We start from the raw sequence: 7,897 nt of genomic DNA, 5'->3' as shown, positions 1-7,897 counted from the left end.
GGCCCCCGTAAGGCCGTTCTTAGTGCTTGGGATCGGGTAGCGCTGGGCACCGCGCATACGTGGGAGGCCGACCCTGTCCCAGCCGGCAGAAGCTGAGCGACACGGATGGGAGGGAGCCAGTGTCTGGTCCCTGCTTGGCAGAAGAGGAACAGAGGCCAGCTCCTCAGAGGGATTTAGGCACATAGTGACCACTGGGAGTTGGGCACCTAACAGCCGTTGTGCAGCTAGGCCATGGAACGCAGCTCTCCCAAGCCCCACGCCTGGCAGGAGCCCTGAGAGCCTCCTTCTGCCCAGCTCAGAACTCTTGCCCCTGGATGGGACTGTAACGAGCAGGCCCTTTTCCACGGACGGCCCTGCACGAGGAGTGGGGAGCAGTGTCCTGAGCCCCATCCAGAGCTTGGAACAAACAGCCCAGCTCTGCTGCTGCCCACGCTCGGCTGCAAGCAGCGGCCCTCGTGCTGTTTCTGGAGCGGGGGTACTTGGTGCACCCCTTACTCCTGCCCACCCCCCTCACTGCCCCCTACCGCTGGGGCTGGCAGCCAGGACCCTGCAAATGGGGCTTGTGGCCAGGCGCCAGCAGCGGAGCCTCCAAGTCCAGCAGCCAAGTGGGACAATGGCCAGCAACTGAGCCACCAGGCATAGGGCTGATGGCCGAGTGGGACCCGCTGCCCAGCAGGACGTGGGGCCAGCAGCAGAGCCCCACGCTGCAGCAGGCCTGGCATCCATGATCCCTGGGGGCCAATGGCAGGGACCCTAAGAGCTCGGGGTGCTGGCTGAGGTGCAAAGCCTGGGGCTGCAGCACCCTATTTTCTGCAGCGGGGGCTGTGAGAGCCCATCAGTGGGTCAGAAGGGCGGTGAAGCTCTGAGACGGCTTCCAAGGGAGCGTGTTCTCCTACAGGTTTTTGTATGTTGCCATTCCTAATATCAGATTTGTGTCCGTTTATTCTTTTACGTAGGGACTGTCCAGTTTGGCCGATGTATATAGTGGAGGGGCTTTGCTGGCACATGATGGCGAATATTACATTGGTAGATGTGCAGGTGAATGAACCCGTGATGGTGTGGCTGATGTGGTTAGGTCCTGTGATGGTGTCGCTGGTGTAGATATGAGGGCAGAGTTGGCACCGAGGTTTGTTGCAGGGATTGGTTCCTGAGTTAGAGGTACTGTGGTGCGGTGTGTAGTTGCTGGTGAGAATTTGCTTCAGATTGGCGGGTTGTCTGTGGGCGAGGGCTGGCCTGCCTCCCACGGCCTGTGAGAGTGAGGGATCATTGTCCAGAATGGGTTGTAGATCACTGATGAGGCGGTGGAGAGGTTTTAGCTGAGGACTGTAGGTGATGGCCAGTGGTGTTCTGTCGGTTTCTTTCTTGGGCTTGTCTTGTAGTAGGAGACTTCTGGGTACACGTCTGGAACACTTCAATCTCCCTGGACACACAATTGCAGATCTAAAGGTAGCCATCCTGCAGCAAAAGAACTTCAAGGCCAGACTTCAAAGAGAAACAGTTCTCAGCTGTCTACACTGGCCCTCTTGCGCAAAAGCATTTGCACAAGAGGGCTTTTTCCCGAATGGGAGAGTCATTGAATTTCCACAAGAACACTGACTTCCTACTGTCTGAAATCAGGGCTTCTTGCGGAAATACTGTGCTGCTCCTGTTCGGACAAAAGTCCTTTTGCGCAAAAGGGCCAGTGTAGACAGCTCAGATTTGTTTTGCGCAAAAAAGCCCCAATGGCGAAAATGGCGATCGGGACTTTTCTGCACAAAAGCGCGTCTAGATTGGCACGGACACTTTTCCACAAAAAGTGCGTGCGAAACTTTTCCGTTAAAAGCATTTGCGGAAAATCATGCCAGTCTAGACGTAGCCAAGGTGTTCACACCTCCAGATCAGCTGCTAGAAGTGGGCCTCACCCTCCCTGGCTGAATTGACCTTGTTCTCTCTTGCCTGATTCTGGCCTGCATATTTATACCTGCCTCTGGAAATTTCCACTGCATGCATGTGACGAAGGGGGTCTTTGCCCTCGAAAGCCTATGCTCCAATAGATCTGTTCATCTGTAAGGTGCCACGGGACTCAGAAGCTCCGGAGACCCTCCCACTTCCTCTTCATGAGCCATTTCCATCACAGGCCAGTCACTGGCCTCCCATGGGCCTAGGCTCCCCTTTCCCCCAGGGGCAGCCCAGCAGGCGTGGGGCGGGCTGGGGAACCCGGTCCCACCCACTTACTCCAGGTGCCAGCCCAGGGCCCTAGGTAGCAGCCACTAGTGGGGGTCTTGCCGCCACAGAATAGCAGCTTCTCCTTGGGCCACTTCCCGGCCGCGCCCACAGGGCCTTCTCCTGGCACCTTGGGGAGACCTCGCCCGCTTGTAGCCTGCAGTTCCCTCCACTCTGCACTTCCTCCTCTCCGTCCCCCTTCTCCTTCTCCTGCCTCACCTGAGGGGAAGCCTTTTGTAGCGGCTCAGCAGGCCCTGACTGGCTGCAGGTGTCCCACTAGCCTGCTGCAGCTGGGCAGCAGCTTCTAGCCGCCTAGGTAGAGAACAGGAACCCGCTCATCCGACTCCCCGTGTACCTGCCCTCCCCAAACTCCTGCAGCCTGCTGCCTTCAGTCTGCCACAAGTACTGGAGAATACTGAGCACAGGCAGCCTTCTACCTGCAGATTTCAGAGCACTTGAGAAAAGTGGGTAAGGCAGATTATCCCCATTATATAGGTGGGAAAACTGAGACAGGGAGCAGCAGCCTTCTCAGAGTCATATAGCACAGCCACAGCAGAGCTGACCAAACAATCGTACCTTGCACTTCACAGCCGTGCTCTGAGAGCGCGCGACAGAGACAGTAGGCTCTTTACACGTGGAGAAACTGCAGCCCCACATGACAAGGCCCCACATCACCCAGCAGGCCAGGGACAGAAGCCGGGTGCCCTGAAGGTGCTAACCACTCAGCCACACTGCCACTTTCAGAGCATCCCTGGTACGGCTCATGCCGCCTCAGGCTCACGTCACCCACTCTGAAGCGCATCCCAGTCGGAGGCCCAGCAGCCCCACTGCAGCACAGTCCTGGCGAATCCCAGCTAGGTGCCGGCAAGCGAGCTGGGGGAGGGGAGACGCTGCAGCTGTTCCTGCCCGTTGCTGCCTGCCTGGGAGAATCAGCTCAGCTGTAAAGGGGTAAAATTAGCAACATTAGTTCCACCCCCCTCCCCCTGGATCATTTCCTGCATTTTAGGGTCACATTTTCCTTCTGGCCCCTACACGCTGGGGTTCCTGGGTATCATGGGCTGTGTCCCCACCTCTGACTGCAGCCCCGCGTGGGCCCCGAGCTTGCCTTCCCTCCTTCTCCTGCTAATCAGGGTCCCCGTGTCACTTGGGATTAAATGGATGGGCCGAGTTACTGCTGCAGCCCCCCAGGGAGGGCTCAGAGCAACGCCCCCCAGCCACTGCTGAGAGCGCCAGGGAGGGTCTCTGGGGACATCTTCTGGCAGGCGGAGGTGTGGCAGCAGCATGGAATTGGTACCTGACTTTCCTCCGCCCCTACACGGCTCCCTGAGGCGGACTGAGCTTTGAGAGACGGGTCCGGCAGGGTGGGGATGCTCTGTTCCCTGCCCTGGGCAATGCTGGAGCGGGGTCCATGGTCTCCTTGGCCCGGAAGGGCTAACAAAGAGGGCTGCCGTTGGGGGGTGGCTCTTGGGGGTCCTAAGGCCACAAAATCTCAAGTCAAGATGACAAATTCAAAGGCCCCAGCTCTGCCCCTGGTAGGGAAATGCCTGCCCCAGGAGACACAAGATCGTCCTGAGCGGTACCAGGGGATCCTCATGGAGCTGGAGCTGCAGGTGCCTGGTGGTGGCCCGGGAGTTTGCAGGCTTTAAGTAAGCCCCAAATTGCCACCGGAAAGTCACCACACCGGCTCAGACAGCAGGCAAACTCCGTGCCAGCTCCGAGTGGCACCAGGCTTCAGTCCACCCACCGAGTGGCAGACTCCCCTTGGAAGCTGAGACCGCTCGGCAGAATCTCGGTGGACTGTGGCATTCGGAGCTCTCAGCCCCAACCCCTACGGGGGAGTCACACAATCGTAGAACACCAGAACGGACCTCGAGAGGCATCGAGTCCAGTCCCTGCCCTCCCGGCAGGACCCCGTACTATAGACCATCCCTATCTAACCAGCTCTTCAATATCTCCAGGGATGGAGATTCCACAACCTCCCTGGGCAACTTATTCCAATGTTTGACCACCCTGACAGCTAGGAAGTTTTTCCTAATGTCCAACCTAAATCTCCCTCACTGCAGTTTAAGCCCATTGCATTTTGTCCTATCCTCAGAAGCCATGGAGAACAATTTTCTTCCTCCTCCTTTTGACACCCTTTTAGACACCTGAAAACCTCTATCATGTTCCCTCTCGGTCTTCTCCTTTCCAAACTAAACAAGCCCAATTCTTTCAGTCTTCTTTCAAGCTCATGCTGTCTAGATCTTTCATCATTCTTGTTGCTCTTCTCTGGACCGTCTCCATTTTCTCCACATCTTTCTAGAAATGTGGTGCCCAGAACTGGACACAGCTCTCCAAGGGTACATCTAGACTATGCTGTATTTTTCCAGTCTCACTTTCTAAAGTGAAAGTAGTCTGGACGCATTTTTTTCAGGAAAAAAAAACCCCTTTTTCGAAAAACCCCTCTTCCTTAAAAAAATGAGGTTTACATGGTTTTTTTAAAAAAGGGTTGTTGTTTTTTTAAACATGTCCAGACCACTTTCACTTTCAAAAGACCCGCTTTTGAAAGTGAGATCGGAAGAAGATATGCAAATTCCCATGGAATTTGTATATCCTCTTTCGAAAATACAGCGTAGTCTAGACGTACCCCAACTGAGGCCTAATCAGCGCAGAGTAGAGCGGGAGAATGACTTCTCATGTCTTGCTCAACACACTCCTGTATGCAGACCAGAATCATGTTTTGCAACAGCATCACACTGTTGACTCATATTTAGCTCATGGTCCACTATGACCCCTAGATCCCTTTCTGCCGTACTCCTTCCTAGACAGTCGCTTCCCATTCTGCATGTGTGAAACGGATTGTTCCTTCCTAAGTGGAGCACTTTGCATTTGTCCTTATTAAAGTTCATCCTATTGACCTCAGACCATTTCTCCAGTTTGTCCAGATCATTTTGAATTATGACCCATCCTCCAAAGCACTTGCAACCCCACCCAGCTTCCTATCATCTGCAAACTTAAGAAGCGTCTTCTCTATGCCAATATCTAAATAATTGATGAAGATATTGAACAGAACCGGTCCCAGAACAGACTCCTGTTCTGCCCTTCCAGCAGGATTGTGAACTGTTAATAACGTCTCTCTGAGAATGATTATCCAGCCAGTTATGCACCCACCTTATAGTTGTATTTACTCTACTATAGTAGTCCCATCTAAGTTGTATTTACCTAGTTTATTGATAAGAAGATCATGTGAGACTGTATCAAATGCCTTACTAAAGTCTAGGTATACCACGTCCACTGCTTCTCCTTTATCCACAAGACTTGATATCCTATCAAAGAAAGCTATCAGATTGGTTTGACATGATTTGTTCTTTACAAATCCATGCTGGCTGTTACCTATCACCTTACTATCTTCCAGGTGTTTGCCGATGAATTCCTTAATTATTTGCTTCATTATCTTTTCTGGCACAGAAGTTAAACAGACTGGTCTGTAATTTTCTGGGTTGTTCTTATTTCCCTTGGTATAGATGGGCACTAGATTTGCCCTTTTCCAGTCTTCTGGAATCTTTCCCGACTTCCATGAATTTTCAAAGATGATAGCTAAAGGCCTCCTCTATCAGCTCCTTGAGTATTCTACGATATATTTCATCAGGCTTGCAGACATGAAAAGCAAATCTGCAGGAGCCTTCACAGCAGCCTGACCGCTGCTCACCTTCAGCAACTGTTAATTCTTGCAGCAGAGACCGACTTGCCGAACAGTGTTAACCTAGAAGCGCCCATCTTTAAAAAAGGGAAGGACAATCCAGGGAACTACAGACTGGTCAACCTTATCTCAGTCCCTGGAAAAATCATGGAGAGATCCTCAAGGAATCCATTCTGAGGCTCTTGGAAGCGGGGAAAGTGATCAGGAAGAGTCAATATAGATTCACCAAGGGCAAGTTGTGCCTGATTAGCTTCTATGATGAGGTAACTGGCTCTGTGGACGTGGGAAAGTCAGTGGATGTGTTAATGGATTGGATAAATGGTCTGTAAGGTGGATAGAAAGCTGGCTAGATTGTTGAGCCCAATGGGTAGTGATCAATAGCTCGATGTCTGGGTGGTGATCGGTTTCAAGTGGAGTGCCCTAAGGATGGGTTCTAGGGCTATTTTTTCAACATCTTTAATAATGACCTGGATGAAGGGATGGATTACACCCTCAGCAAGTTTGCGGATGACACTAAACTAGAGGGCGAGGTAGACATGTTGGGGGTAGGGTAGGATCCAGAGTAACTTAGACAGATTGGGCCAAAAGAAATTTAATGAAGTTCAACAAGGACCAGGGAAAAGTCCTGCCCTTGAAATGGAAGAATCCCAAGCATTGGTACAGCCCGGGGACCGACTGGCTAAGCAGCAGTTTGGCAGAAAAGGACCTGAGGATTCCAGTGGATGAGGAGCTGGATATGAGTCAACAGTGGGCCCTTGTAGCCAAGAAGGCTAATGGCATAGTGGGGTGCATTAATAGGAGTATTGCCAGTGGATCCAGGGAAGTGATTATTCCCCTTTATTCAGCACTGGTGAGGCCACATCTGGAGTATTGTGTCCCGTTCTGGGGCCCTCATTACAGAAAGGATGTGGCCGCATTGAAGAAAGTCCAGCGGAGGGCAACAACATGGTGATGGGGCGGGAGCACATGACCTATGAGGAGAGGCTGAGGGATTTGGGTTTGTTTAGTCTGCAGAAGAGAAGAGCGAGGGGGGATTTAGTAGCAGCCTTCAACTTCCTGAAGAGGATGGAGAGAGGCTCCAAAGAGCAGAACAAGGAGCGATGGTCTCAAGTTGCAGCGGGGGAGGTCTAGGTGGGATATTAGGAAAAACTATTTCCCTAGGAGGGTGGGGAAGCCCTGGGATGGGCTCCCTAGGGAGGGGGTGGAATCTCCATCCCTAGAGGTTTTTAGGTCCCGGCTTGACCAAGCCCTGGCTGGGATGATTGAGTTGGGGCTGGTCCTGCTTTGGGCAGGGGGCTGGATTCGATGACTCCGGAGGTCTCTGCCAGCCCTGGGATTCTGTGATTCTGTTAAGGAGAGGCTGTGGACCCATTTATTCCGTTGGCTGCCCGGTGCATGGATTTTCATTGCAATGGTGAGCGTGCTGCTGTTTATGTCTATGCAGACAGCGTCTGTGCATGTATTGATGGGGTATCATGTGTACAGTGTGTGACTGTTTAACGGATCCCTGCACACATCAAGTCTCTGGGCGTGCCCTTGCTCACCAGCACCTCATGGTGCTCTGCCCAAGGACTGACGCAGCAGCGAATGTCCACGCAAGGGAAGCTCTTCAAATGGGAACTGAGGCTGGCTCTGGTTGCTGGGAACATGCAGGCCCGAAAGACAGGCTGGCAGGATGTCGGGAACTCAGTGGGCCCTAACAATTCAGGGTTCCCCCTCCCCCAGCACCAGGAACCAGGGGCTAGAGCAGCCACAGCTGGGGAGGGTACGAGGAAGCCTGGGACCTGGTGGTCTGACTCGGGTTTGAGCCCTGGCTTTGGGGCCTGTGTCTTGTACGCCCAGGGCATGGACGTCACAAGTGCCTGGAGCTGAGTCCCACGAATGGGGGGCTTACGTTGCAGTCAGACACGCAGGCCAGCCGCTCGGCTCCCAACAGCGTGCGCACTTGGGACTGGCCATGGAGAACATGTCGTGGGGATACACTGTGGCTACGTCTACACTGGCACCCTTTTCCGG

The sequence above is a fragment of the Pelodiscus sinensis genome, chromosome 27 (assembly GCF_052426305.1).
Source record: "Pelodiscus sinensis isolate ZL-2025 chromosome 27, ASM5242630v1, whole genome shotgun sequence".
Classification (NCBI taxonomy): domain Eukaryota; kingdom Metazoa; phylum Chordata; order Testudines; family Trionychidae; genus Pelodiscus; species Pelodiscus sinensis.
Note: the sequence above shows the minus strand (reverse complement) of the source record.